Here is a 15,403-nt window from a genome sequence, read left to right on the forward strand (position 1 = left end):
AGTAAAATCAAACAACCTTAGCCTCCTAGTGGAATGTGGTATGATATTTGCCTAATATAGGCTTAGATTATTTATAAGTGATGGAAGTTTGTGTTTGTTTTGTGTGTGTGTGTGTGTGTGTGTGTGTGTGTGTGTGTGTGTGTGTGTGTGTGTGTGTGTGTGTGTGTGTGTGTGTGTGTGTGTGTCTATATATATATATATATATATATATATATATATATATATGAGTCTATATCACATAGTCAACGTTTTATAACTTCGAATACGAAATGTACAAACCATTCTGTTCGAAGTTACAAAACTTCGACTACAAATAAAAATAAAAAGAAGGAAAAACAAAATAGACTGTTGTACACAGTGGGGGGACTTGCCCCCCTGCACCCCCCACACCGCCCGCTACTTAAATATACCAACTCCGAGATTGCACCTCATTCAACAGAACAGAAACCTCCCCTTATGGAGATTTCCATTGAAATGCCCAAACTTGTACAAATTTGAACTTATGGTCTCAACCATATAAGGTTCGAACTTGTACAAGTTCGACTATGTGATAGGAACCCATGTATGTATGCACACACACACACACACACACACACACACACACACACACACACACATATATATATATATATATATATATATATATATATATATATATATATATATATATATATATATATATATATATATATATATATATATATATATATATATATATATATATATATATATATATATATATATATATATAGGATCACTACATAATCTTAAAAGTCTGAAATACCGAATTTCAAACTTTCAAGAATATATAGCCGAAACCCTTAATTACTGAAAGACCAGAAGCACGAATTTCAAAATCCCGATCATTGGGAGTTTGATGTTTGCGCTTCAGGTGTTGTGGTATGGTGGAAGGTCAGGTAAGTATCTATGTTTAAATGTGTTGCTTATGGGTTTAGTGTGTAAGTGTGTGTATTGTGACTGTGAAGTGTGTGTGCAAGGGGAATGCAGGTGTGTAGTGGTGTTTCGTGCATTTGTGTATGTGCTGCGACCTTGGAGTTAGAATATTTAAGTAGGTGGGTGTGGGGGGCACAGCTCCCCACATGGGGTGTGCAGGGGGGCTTGCCCCCCTGCTTGTCTGTAGTTTAGGTTTGTGTGTTTGTGTTTTGGAGGAAGGTGTGTGTATGTGTATGTGTGTGTTGTATGTTGAGTGTAGTTTTCGGTAGTCTGAATTTTGCGGTTTTGATGTTTCGGTATTTTAGTGTTTCGGGTATTTGGTCTCAAGATTTTGGGCGTCGGTAGTTTGGGATTTCAGGATTTAGTAGTGGTTATATATATATATATATATATATATATATATATATATATATATATATATATATGTATAATATCACAATCTTGTAACGCACAATTCATAGAAAATGCACATCATTGGAAACAAAATCATCACATAGTTGTAGTTGGCCAACATACACACAATGGAAGGCAGTATGGACTTACAGGTAACTCTGAGTCCCAATCTTTAATTTTATTTTTGTACCAACTAATGGTTTTACCATATAGATTGGCCTTAAGAGAATCCCAAACCATAACTGTGTTTGCTTCAGGTTTATAATTAATCTCTAAGAAAAAATGAAGTTCAGAAGTTATCCAAGATTTAAACTCTTTCCTCTCATCTGCTCTATTTATTGACCTCTCAAAGGCTTTTGACATGGTCAACCATGCCCTACTCATCAGCACTCTAGAATCCCTTGCCTTCGATCACCTGACTATTAAATGGTTCAGATCCTACCTTAGCAATAGGCAACAAGCAGTTCTCTGGCAAAACAATACATCATCCCTCCAGCCAGTAACCCTCGGAGTCCCTCAAGGCTCTATTCTAGGACCACTGCTCTTTTCATTATTTATCAATGACCTCCATCTAGCACTCCCACAAGCCACCTGCATTCAATATGCAGACGATTCTACCCTAGTATGCTCAGCAAACTCCCCTTCAGAACTACACTTTCTAACCCAAGATGTATTTAACATAGTAGAAACATGGTTTACTAAGAGATGCCTCCTTCTCAATGCTAAAAAAACTAAGCTCCTCCTCTACAAACTTCTTCCAAATTCTCAAATTATAAAGTAAATATAGATAAGACAACGATCTTCCCAATTAACATTTACTCGCAATTACCTAGTGAAAGATCCCTGCCTAATATAAAAGTTAATGACCACCTACAATACCTAGGTATATCCTTTAAGACAGATGGAAATATGCAACAACATGAGGGGATATTGAGGTGTTGGAACTTGATACAAAAAGACCTAGAAAGATGGATTCAATTAAAACTGCCGGTTTTCTCGAGAGTAGCCATTATCAAAATGAATATTCTACCGAGACTGCTGTACGTCCTGAATGCTACCAACACTCTGATACATAATAAAAGCTTTAATAATATACACACATCTCTCTCGAAATTTATATGGCACCCGAGACCCATCAGAATAACCTATCAAAAACTAGTTTACCCTAAGGATAAAGGTGGTCTAGGTCTTCCAGATTTTAGACTAATGTATGAAATAATTAGAAGCAGTAGAATAATTAACATCGCCACTTTCAGAGAAGAATTAATTGCCTGGAGTCCATCTTGGGTCAAGCTTTATCACAATTATATCAAATCGCTTTCCATTAATCCCATGGCACTTCCTTTTTTAGATATCACAGCCAAAAGAAAGTATAAAATTCAAAATGACCTATGGTCCCAAATCAAATGTATGCAAAACCTGTTTAAATCCTTAAACCTACATTTACCTTTTCTTCTTTTCCAACCTTTACACCTTAATCCTAACATTAAACTAAACGAGAATATGATTAATTTGAATCCATACCCCCTGATCAAAAGTAAAACCGTCCTTGACTTCTTTTCACTAAAGATGGATGATACGTCTTCCATCAGAAACAGACTTAAACTTCCGCTCAAATACTCCATCATGATTAGGCAATTAAAAGATATTTGTAGTAGATTTTGGGCGGATATCGACATTCATGAATACCAATTAGATTTATGTAAGGTATTATGGAATCTTCTAACTCGTAAAAAGAAAATGGTTTCTCACACTTATAAACTAATCTCTGCAATCAGATGTTAGAAAGATGCTATCCATTCTGATTTTTGGATAAAACAAGACCCCTCGATTTCTTCTGAGTCCATTGCCCAAGCCATTCGAAAATTTTCCAAAGCTATTCCCCTGCTAAAGTTCAGATATACCCAACTTATGATAATAAATAATGCATACTATACCCCAGCTTTACTAAACAAGATGTACAATGAAATCCCTCCTTTTTGCCAATTCTGCCCTACGATGGAAGCAGATATCATGCACATCTTTTGGAGTTGCAAGTGCTCTTACAGGCTTTGGTGTGCCCTCAGAGTCAAACTAGAAATAATGGGCTATGAAAATCTCGCTCTCTTGGCAATTTGCCCTCCTCCATATACGAAGGGAAGGACGTTAAGAATATACACTTTCTTATAACATCTTTTATGCTGATAAAATACTATATCACCTTAAATTGGAGGGATAGATCGACTCTTTCTTGGGAGGGACTCCAAAAGATTGCTGGGAAACATATTTCTGCCTACAAATATCTGTGGTATTCCATGAGGCTAAATCCTACACAGAGGGACACTTGGAGAATGGTGTATGAGTTTATACTAACATAAATACTCTGCATTTAAACCTTCTTTTTAGGGACCTCGCATAGATGGGTTCTGTATATAGTTAGTTCTTGTAGAGTGACTTCTGTTTATATATTTTATAATGTATTATAGTTTGGTATGATTTGTTTTGTTGTAACTAAAAATCAATAAAAAGAAATTTAAAAAAAAAAAAAAAAACTAAGCTCCTCCTCTTTACACCCACCAGTAAATCCTCACCCATTGATTTCTCTGTGTCCTCCAATAACAGCACTATCATACTTCCTGATACAACCACCAAACTGCTCGGAATAACTATTGACAACCACCTTACTTTTGATACCCACATAAATAACACTATGAAAACTGTCAATAGAAAAATTGGTTCCTTATACAGGATCAAACCTTTCCTCACCGCTATAGCCAGAACTAAAATTGCTCACTCTCACTTAATATCAACTCTTCTGTACGCTTCACCCATATATACTAACCTAAAGAAAAATAATCTTACCAAACTAACAAATTCCTATAATAACATCGCCAGATTTGCCACTGGCAATCCCTTTAGAACCCACCATTGTCTGAATCTAAGGCAACTAGGCTGGCTTGAACTTCAAAACCAGCTGATAGTATCCCAACTCACCATTGCCCACAAGATCTTCTACCAACCCAACAACACTCCTATACTCTCCAATCTCATCCTCCAGTACAAAAATCTGAATTCCCTGCACTCCTCTAAGAAACTCCTTGCCTGCATATGCAAGTCTAACAACCTGGCTGGAGACTCTCTTTTTTCTAACACAGTTGGAACAATCTGGAACCTCTTGCCCGATGAACTAACATTACTTTCTTCCTTGCCTCTCTTTAAACATAACCTCAAAAAACACCTAAATTCTCACTGGCTATGCCCCTGCAGCAATCCTGACTAATCTTCTTCCTCTCTTCTTCTTTTTCTAATTTCACCTCCTGTTACTTCTTATTTCTACTACTCTTACTTCAACTACTTATACTCTAAATGGATTGTTACATGCTCACTCCTTGTTTGACTTACTAACTGTTGTTCCTAATTTGATATGCCTACAGAGTAATTCCTACTCTATATTATTACTACTTCCTACAAGGCATACTTTTTAATTTTAAACATTATTACTTGTTCTATTTTTATTTTTATTTTAATCCCTGTGGATGATTTTCTAAGTTGTATAACTGCCGGAGCTTTTCTCCCCGGGCCTCAACTGAAAATGGAAATATATCCAGTTAGACTAGCCCGGTTAACAAATGTCAAATAAAAAAATAAATAAAAAATAAATAAATATGAAAGAAACCTTGAAGTAATAACTTGAAGTAATAACTAACTGATTGAATTCCAAGTGTATTGTTAACAACAGGGAATTATGATCTGAAAAGGGACAAGGTTGTATTGAACATTCAAGATTTTAGAATAAAGATCTTGTGAGATATAAATTTTATCTATTCTAGTTTGGGTACCATGTCTATAGTCCCAGTGTGAGAATAGTAAAGAATTTGGTCCCAAAGCTGTAAAGGTATCTTTTAATTTAAACATTTCTGTCCATTTATTTTAACTGTTTGGCTGAGGACAATAGTCTAGGAGATTTCCTTTTGGTAGTCTCAGTAATATCTGTGATACAATTGAAATCACCTCCTAGTATAATATTACATTTAGTAGTAGTTATAATAAAATCTTTCTTATCATTTTTCTTATCATTCTGATGAGTGTCGTGGAATCTTTTACATTCACCTGAAATACCACCAACTCATGCAGATGGGGCCTCAGTTTGACATCTCATCTGAATCAATGATTGTCCTGATGAGTGTGGAATACAGTGGAATGATCATATCCTTGGACCTGGATGCCTTACCATTAATAATAAGGCATGCAGTGAAAAATCACTTTTTTACAATAGGGGATATGTGGAGATCAAAAGACAGTACATAGTCTGCATAGGTTCCTAGTGTCCTAACTGCTGGGTCAGTTTTCAGGGTTGTGTTGTCCATGTGATAGTTACAAGTACTTCTTGTTTGGTGAAAGATACTATTATACATGTCTTGACATTCCGCTTTAGTCCATGGTTTTGACATCAGCTATTGGTTTGGGATAGGCCCTCTTGGAGTATCTTGATATCCTTTTGAGTGTTTATGATGGCAATAAGTTTACAGTCATCTTCAGACCTGGTTAGCCATTAACCCTTAACAGTAGCTTTGACCCATGAGACATAATGCTAAAGAGGAATTGTCCAAGGAGTGAACTCTGTGGTACACCATTACTTGCAGGTCTTTTGGAGGAGGTAGAATAGCGAACCCTAATTTCCTGGGTTCTGTTTGTGATCACTTGTAAAATATCTGTTGTTAATCATGCATAATTTTTTTGTGGAGCTTTTCTCCCTGAGCCTCTGCTGAAAATGGGTTCCTGACCAAGTCGGACTTTCCTGGCCAACAAATGTCAATAAATAAATAAATAAATACATACATACATACATACATACATACATACATACGTACATACATACATTTTCTGCATGACTTGGCTGAAGAAAAAACATTGAGATGCTGAATAAATTGCCCCATGGGAACATGCAGTGAAAACTAGCATTACAGGTGTCTACATTGACAAACATCCAGTCTTTTCATATGACTGTCACATAATGCAGTTGATGGATCAACTCACACAGGTGGATGTGACATCAGCATTCATAAAGATATCAGGCTCAGATATTATAACTTTGTGGACAACTTTATTAAGGCATCTTTCACCATTTCCTAATGTGATGGATTCTCTCTCTGCTTAGCTAACCAGCAAAGGCAAAGCTGAAAAAGGCAAGATGAAGGGAAGATAGTCACTGTAAAATGTGCCAGTCTTTGTAGATCCTTTTCTCATAAACAGAGGAGTGCCTGGAACTTATACATTAACAAAAAATAATAGCCCCCATTTTTGATATAAATCTGCACAGACATGGATGTTTCCAGAATGGATGTGACCTTAGAGACAGAGGTCTACAAAACTGGGAATTTTGCAGTCCTCTCTCTGATGGATAACTGCAAAATCCTCAAGGACTTGCCTAGCTGTCCCACTCTGGCAGCAGTTGGGGGTCGACTCTTTCTGCATGCCGTTCTGTCAAAAGGAGGTAGCCAAAGTGGAGGCAGGAAACCTGTCAACCAAAAGAGATCCCAGCAGTCCAGGCAGTCACTGGATTTTATTAAAGAATCTTTTTTTTTTGATTTCCAAGAAGACAAATAACCACATGCCCATGTTAGAGATCTGAATCAGTATGTAAAGAAAGCACAATTATTGATAGTCACATTGCAGGCAGTCATTCCATGTTTACAGCAGAGAAACTGGATGTGCTACTTAGAACTCCAAGATGCCTGTCTGACATAAAGATAGGACAGCTACAAGATTTGCATCTTTAAGGTTCAGAGACAGTCACTATCAGTTTTGAGAACTTTACATTTCCACCAAGGTGTTCAGCTATTGTTTGATAGCCTCATCAACTTGTCTCAGGCACTCTTATTTGCATGATAGCCTGTTAGCAGCCACAACAATCAAGTCACTGGTTTGAGCAAGGGACTACTTAATGACAACCTTTCAGGTTCTTCGAAATGTCATTGAAGTTGAAGTCATCAGAAGTGCAGACTTTCACTGAATACCACCTAGACACAAAGATCTGAATAGTCAGCCTTCTAGCAGACCGAATCTGGAATTTTCAGTCCAAAGTTCTTCTGCTTTTGTCTTCTCCCAGTGTGAAAGCTGCTGTATACCTTAAGGTTCTGGGTCTGACGGGAGTAGCAATGTTCTTATACCCCTTTCCACTGTGCCAAATGAGTGTCCTTTATTATACATCCCAGGACAGTGGAGTCAAAGCCCATACAATGTGTCTATCTCAGTTCAGTTCTCAAAAGTATGCCATCAACATCTGCAGTGGCGGCTTCACTATCATGGTCTTTCTTAGGGCTGTCTCTTTGTACCCCCTCACCAGTGTGATTGTCATCACGGATGCATCTGCCCTACAGTGGAGGAGGATCCTTGCTTAGGGCAGATGATCCAAGGGACCCAGTCACAATTAGAAGTGTCTATGCACATCATTGTCATGGAAACGAGGGTAGTTCTAATGTCACAGGCTCTAAAACCTCTACATCTTCCTCCTTCAACTAGAGATCGCCATTCACTCTGACAATACAGCTCTGGTTTGGTACATGAAAAAGTAGGGTGGAATTCACTCATATCAACTTTGTTCAGATATTATGTACCTATGGGAATGGGTCATGTCTGTTTACTACAATATAAATGTAATGCATATCCCCAGTCAGACCAACTCTGGGGTGGACAAGCTTAGCTGACATTTATTAATGTCTTAAGAATGGTCCTGCAGTCAGTTAGCGAAGATCACAATTTTCCAATGGGGGAGGCCTTGCTTTGACACCTTTGCATATCCTTTTATCAAAGGATAAAACCACCACCGTAACAGATACAAGCATGGAAAATCTGAAGGTAATGCTACTCAATGCTAGAAGTCTAAACTTCAAAATGCACTCTCTTGAGGAACTCCTAAAAATGAAGAACATCGATATTTGTGCAGTAACTGAGACCTGGTTCAAGGCTCCAGAGAACACCCCTGCAATACCAGGCTACAATTCTTACCACACTTTTCGGCCACAAAACCAAGACCGAAACACTAAAGGTGGAGGAGTGTCTATATTCACCAAGGATATTCACACCTCCAGGCTAGTTGCCCAACACAATGCATCTGAAATTCTCCAGGTGCAACTAACACTTGGTAAGACTGCAATCCAAATTGTAGCTTGCTACAGATCCCCCACCCTGCCCCAAGATTCTCACTACACCTTTCTAAACATACTGCAAAATATTAAGATACAACCAAACACCCTAATACTGGGTGATTTCAACTACCCTGCCATTAACTGGGAAAACTACTCAGGTACCAACTCCTTTTCCCAACGGTTCTTGGAATTCATAAATTCCAAGCCCTGGATCAACTAATCCATTGTCCCACCAGGGGCTCCAGTATCCTAGACCTGGTCATTACCAACATGGGAGATAGATGCTCCACACCAGTGGTCACCCCCTCATTGGTCAGGTCTGACCATAAGCAAATCACCATTGACATCCACATCCCACCCCCAGCCCCACCCCCCCAGTAAGGAAACCTCCTTAAAAAACTTCTCCAAAGCCAACTTCATGCTACTGAAGTCAGACATGACAAACTTCATGACACCTATGCAGACAGGATCTGAAAGTGTGACTGCAGAATCCTACACTAAGGCACTGTACGAGCACATTCACTCGTGCATGAATCGTACCATCCCAAATAGAACCAAGGTGCTCTTCTCTAAAAAAAAGAAACCAATCTGGTGGTCCCTTGCTATAAACAAACTATACAACAGAAGGAAGAAACTGTTGCAGAAAAGAGAAAAATCCAAGGATGCAAAATACTCCCTCACCAGCCTCAGTAAGAAGCTGAGATCCCTCATAAAATCCTCAAAAGCTAGTTACGAAAATAAAATTGCCAAAGATTCCAAAGACAACCACAAGGCATTCTATAGTTATGTCAAGAATCTAAATGGCAATGCTCAGATCTGCTCTGAGCTACAACAGAATGGCATTAAATATACTGATCCCAAGGATATTGCCAATATCCTGGCAGATCGATTTAGTGCCAACTTCACCCTCCTCTCACCCCCTAAAGGGTCCATCTCAATACCAAAAGATTGCAATATTCCGGTAATCACAGCCACACAGGTAGAAACCGCACTCTCCAAAGCTAAGAATACAGCATCCATGGGACCAGATGACATCCCAGGCTGTGTACTACATGAACTACAAAATAAACTGGCACCTCACCTAATTGTCATGCTTAATCATAGCCTCACCTCAGGCTTTGTGCCCACTGAGTGGCGTACAGCTACAGTTATCCCACTCCACAATGGGGGATCCATCCTGGATCCTGGAAACTACTGTCCCATCAGTCTGACAAGCCTGATCTGCAAGGCCATGGAACGCATTATCATGGAACTTATAAACAAAGGCATTGGCAACCTTCAAACACTGGACCCCACCCAGTTTGGGTTTGTGAAGGTCCGATCTTGACTCCTGAATCTGATTGACTTCTTAGAATCAGTCTCCAGAGCTGTGGATGAGGGTAAGGCGGTCCACACAGCCTATCTGGACATCGCCAAGGCCTTCAACATCATCCCCCACTCTGGAATCATAGATCAACTAGCTAAGCTGGGCATAAATCCCTACATCACTTGATGGGTTGCCAACTGGCTTACTGACAGAACCCAGAATCTAAAAGTAGCCGACTCCAAGTCCAGTTCCAGACAAGTGACAAATGGAGTACCTCAGGGTTCAGTCCTGGGACCACTCTTGTTTGGCATCTACTTCTCTGAAGTACAGGCCAACACTAAGGGACTCTGGCTAACAAAGTTCACAGATGACTGCAAACTGGGAGCCATTATTGAATCCCCAAATAATGTGGATATTCTACAAAAGGGCCTTACAGAAATAGATGCCTGGTGCCAGAGCCATGGGCTCAAGCTTAATGCCAAGAAATGTATAGTTATCCCCTTTGGAAAAAAACATGTACCCATGAATTACCACATAGGTGGCAGTACACTAAACATCGAAAGTGTGATGAGAGACCTAGGGACGTAGGTGGACAGCGATCTCACTTTCGATAACCACATTGCCACAACAGTCAGGAAATACTTCTATGGGGCACACCTTATCACTAAGGACTTTTCATCCCTTAAAAAAGAGGGCATTGTCCCACTGTACTCATCCCTCATTAGACCCATTATAGAGTATAATGCCCCATTTGGTATGTACCTTACAAGACATCTGCAACAGCTGGAAAGGCCACAGAAATACCTCACTAAAAGAATCACAGGCCTAAAGCAGATGCCATATGCTGACCGTCTAAAAAAACTACAGCTATACTCTGTGGCATATCATCTACTCAGAGGCGATCTCTGCTTACATACAAGGCCATGTCAAACCCTGAGCTGTTGGACATGCTCCACTTAAAGAAATCCCAATCCCTCCAAGCCACACACTCCAGGGATCTAAACCTTGTCATCACAATGAACAAAACATGCTGGAGGGATAGGTTCCTGACAGGAGACTCCCCATACTCTGGAATAGACTGCCCATATATGTCAAGCAGAGTGCCTCCTTGGCCCTCTTCAAAAGGAACCTTGATGATTGGATGGGAGATAGGAAATTCACCCTGGGGATCATGTCAGTCGCCCTGCTAGACAGGGGTCCAGAGAAGTAAATATTGTGGGAAGAAATATCCAGGGAATTGTTATGGCTAGGCTTGTATAGGCCCTAGGGCTGATAGCCTAGTAGCAACCTATGAACCTATGAACAGTTATAAATGCAGCAGCTACATCTCCTTAAGTCTCCCTCTGGGGACAGAATTCAGGGAAGCCCTGGTCCAGCACTAGCCTCTAGGACTCTTCTATGATTTTCTGTTTCCCCTTATAATAAAGTTTCTTGACAAAAGCCAAAATGTACAATGCCAAGTTCATTCTGATAGCACCATCTGGCTGAGATAGAAATGGTCCCCTGTCCCCCAGACAGAAATGATTCTCACTGCTGTCACCTCATGTTGAAAAGAAGCATCTCTTCCTTAGATGTCACAGAGGTCCCTTCTTACCTTTAAAGCAAACCTTACTCAGATCTTCAGACCTTTAGACTAATTGTATAGTTTCACCATTTCACCTGATGGCTATGAGCCATCTTACCCTGGTCAGGTGATCAGATCTGTACAGCAACACAGATGCCCTCTTAAATACTTATGTTGGAAGAATAGTTTTTTTTGTGGCACTTTTCTCAAATAGAAGAGTTTCTGAAATTCAAGCTTTATCCTTTAATTCGCATTGCCACATTTCTGTCAGCTTCACTGTGGGGACTGCAGTCCACCTGCCCCTGATTAAGCACGCTGTTTGTTACTTGCAGCAGTTCACCACTGTAGGGTATTGGTAGTATACCTCATTCTTAACTGCTTGGTGTTTACTTATATATTTTGATACTTGGGTGGTCAATTACCTTTCATGTAGTAAACAGACCTTGTATTCTAGTCTTGCAGCAGGTACATTGCACACATTCTTATTTGAAGATCAGGGCCTCAAGCGTAAATATCCTGTGATTATGACATCTGTTGAGCCATTTCCAAATTACATTTACTTTGCAGCATATTACAGGCAGACTACATTGTATTGTGTATAAAAAAGCATAAGTACTAATGTATATTTCCATGTACACACTTTGACAGTATGAAACAAACCTTTCAACATACACAGTATGTGGTTTAACAAATGTCCGCATCTCTTTGACAGAAGTACTGCTGCTACAGTGGTTCAACAGGTAGCACACTTGCCTTCCATCTATGGTTCAAAGTCTGTAGGTTCTGGTTTCAAATCACAGTACAGGTGCCTTTCTCTAATCTTTATGCAACACATATCTTCCTGGAGGTGGAGGGATCAGATGTTGTCAACATATCCCCAACCTGGAAACATCAAAAATCTGGACAAAAGCCTGTCAAAATAGGTGCAAATCTGTACACTGATTAAGATAAATTTACATACATAATTGTATAACCCCACCCACTGTGATGGAATTGTGGGATACTAACTTGCAAACACAAATTGAAGAAGAGACAAACAAAATATGGCCCCAGAAGCCCAGACCCTGTAGTAAATGGTATGGACCCAAAAAATGCATAGTGAAAGCAAGAAGACAATGGCAGCGTTAAAACGTAAATAACATGGAAGGATGGAAAAGGTAATCTGTGCTTCAGAGAAATGAATGGGAATGAATATTTTGAAAAGTTCTCTCAAAGCAGCAGTAAGCTGAAATATAGTTGAGGAGTCAAACACTAATAGGCTAAAATTATAAAAATATCCAGATCCTTTTTTCAAAAACATAAGAGAGAACAGGTCATTGTGATTTAGCCTTAACACTTGTGTTCTCAAAGAGTTAATAATGTTAATATATCAATGCATGAGAAAGTTCTAGAGCGAGAATGGTATAGACATTACCTTACAATATTACAATATTAGAAGTTCACAAGCGTACCGGCAGGATAATTTCAAGGAACCTAAGTCCCACCAGGAATGTATTATGTTTTTTAACTCACAAGAATGAATTTAATTCATCCGTGACTTAAACAAGATAGGTAACATAACTAGTAGTCCAACGGTGTTATAAATATATATATGAAAAATGAATTTTTATCTTTAGTTGATTTTCACAAGATGAAAAATGTATCCATGTTTTTTGTTCTAAATTAGTCATATTTTATATAGTCCATAGAGTGTATTTTTATAGCGCCTATTAAATCCTGTTTTTTAAGCCAGCATCCACAAATACTGTTAAAGAGCAATGGAAGGCAGAGTGCACAGAACTGTAATTACAGTTTCATCTCCTTATTATCACGATGTAATTGCTCATATCTTAAATATCTACCACTTGACCAAGTAGTTGGCAGATTAAACTCTATCTTCCTTAAATATACCTAATCCAGTCAAAGAAACAATAGTAATCCAACACCATTGTTAAAACTGGAAACAAAACTAATAATGCCAAAAAGAGGCAAAACATGGAAATACTGGCACATAAATAGGATTCAATTCGCTTTCCAATGATCAGTCAGTACACAATCTATGTGAAAAACTCATCCTAGTTGACAAATGAAACTACTATACTTCTTTTTAACACTTCCAAATATCTAGTTGTAACTTGTAAGTCCTTCTGGTTTTCCTTCAATAACATTTTATAACTTTTTAACACCTGCTAAATCCTCAGATTAACCCCTTTCCCACCCTGATTAGCCAGGATATAGCATGTAAATTAAATTTATTTCAAAAACACAGCTCAAAAACAACAATATCCACCCCAGCCTTCTCTACCTACACCACCCATCTTAGAAAACTCTTTCCTTCACCTTACAACCAGCACCTACCAAAATTATCCATAAACGTCTTACCAAACTTAAACTCTCCAGTCTGGCGACAGACAATCTTCCGGCCAAATACCGAAACTCTCTTGCTTATCCTATTTCTATTATAATAAATCACTCACTTTCCTCTTTAGGTTTCTCCTCCACAACAACAGACCGGTTTACTAACTACTTCACTAACTACTCCCAGACACTCTCACTTCTCTACCTCACTTGCTGTGGCTTGCCTACTACAGTTTCAGTCTCTCTCTTTCTCTCACTCACAGACATACACACAGACACATATGCACCATGCCTGTCTCTGAGGTGTATAAGCATCCAAGGTGCACATCTTTTTCCACACTGGCACTTCTCAAGTGTCTTTTTTAAGCCAATTAGAAATAAATGATTTGCTTCCTTTTCTAGGTACAAGTAGATAGCCAAGTATTGTGCCTACAGTGCTATTTTTGATACACATTAATGTGACTGTCATTGCTTTGCTGTTTGACATGCTTACATATTCATCATCATCATGCACTTCCTCATCACCCCCCCTTGACTGGGCATCATTGTCTCCTCTTGACTTTCCTGTCTCTGCATAATCTGTTGTTTGCTTTCCTGCACAAGTGACTCATTGTACTCCTTGAACCTCTGTGCGATTGGTGCTATTTTGGTTTCTGCTCTGGTGTCCCCTTTTCTTCCCACTAATCATCTCATGCTTTTCATCTCCGTCAAGCTTCCTGAGCTGCCCTCCTTTCACTGCCTTGATGATCGTTGCTTTGCAACTTTAATATCACAAGGGGAAAAAATAACCAAAACAAAAAAAATAGTAAACTGTAAAACTGGATACAAAACTACAACCGAAAAAAATAAAACTATTATCAGTTTTGTTTTTATGTTTATTACACTGACGATCACAATGGTTTGCCTAAGAAAAATAACCCCAACCACTTACTGAAACACAAACACATGCACACAGTTAAGCACCAGGTATGGTAAGGTAAACGATGGGTTCTTGGGGGGGTGACCTAAAAGGTGCATACCTCAGTAAGAGAAAGGTTGATACAGTACCTGTACATTTATGCACAGACAACACCACTACAGCTGTACAGGGCTGGCATTTGTGCCTAGAAATAAATAAATTTAAGTCTAGATATCAGAAATGAGCACGCCCATTGCTGAAGGAAGAAAGGAGGCAAGACTAAAAGTAGTTGAATCTGAGCACATTTGAACATGGTAAATTCCATTGATACACAAGCCACAGTATTTTTAACATTTTTTTATTAATGGTATAAGTAAGCCAACCAAAGCAGATGAACTTACAGCCCTTAAGATGAAAATGAGTCCATCATATCAATGAAATCATTCACCTTCAAATTCAGTGTGGTTCCTGTCACCATCCATCACAATTGCTTTTTTGTCCCTGTGCAACCCCATATAAATCTGCAACAAAAACTTTGTGTGTTTTAATTAAAAGTGTTCTTTCCTGGTTCTACATAGGGCTATTTGCACCATTAAAATGGTCAAGCTTCTACACAGCCATCGGTCTACTACACAAAGTGAAAGGGTAAATGCACTTTGAAGCTGAAAAGTTTGGGAGACATGAATTCCCGAAGCAGAAACCAGCAAACAGCTGGCGACAAATCCAAATCCAATTGTACAAGAGATAATAAAACTCTAATATGGTTCATCAGAAAAGCTAGCCTGCTGATGCCCAAAATGCTGACTTAAGGCTTGCAACAGGTA

General features: G+C 38.9%; 1 protein-coding gene across 1 annotated transcript in view; it reads left to right on the top strand.

Moving 5' to 3' along the window:
* LOC122792476 overlaps nt 1–15,403 on the top strand; it is a 216,661-nt gene that overhangs the window by 15,748 nt on the left and 185,510 nt on the right. The window lies entirely within an intron of this gene.

This window comes from Protopterus annectens, chromosome 1.part2 (assembly GCF_019279795.1).
Source record: "Protopterus annectens isolate FY-2018-M chromosome 1.part2, PAN1.0, whole genome shotgun sequence".
Taxonomy (NCBI): Eukaryota; Metazoa; Chordata; order Ceratodontiformes; family Protopteridae; genus Protopterus; species Protopterus annectens.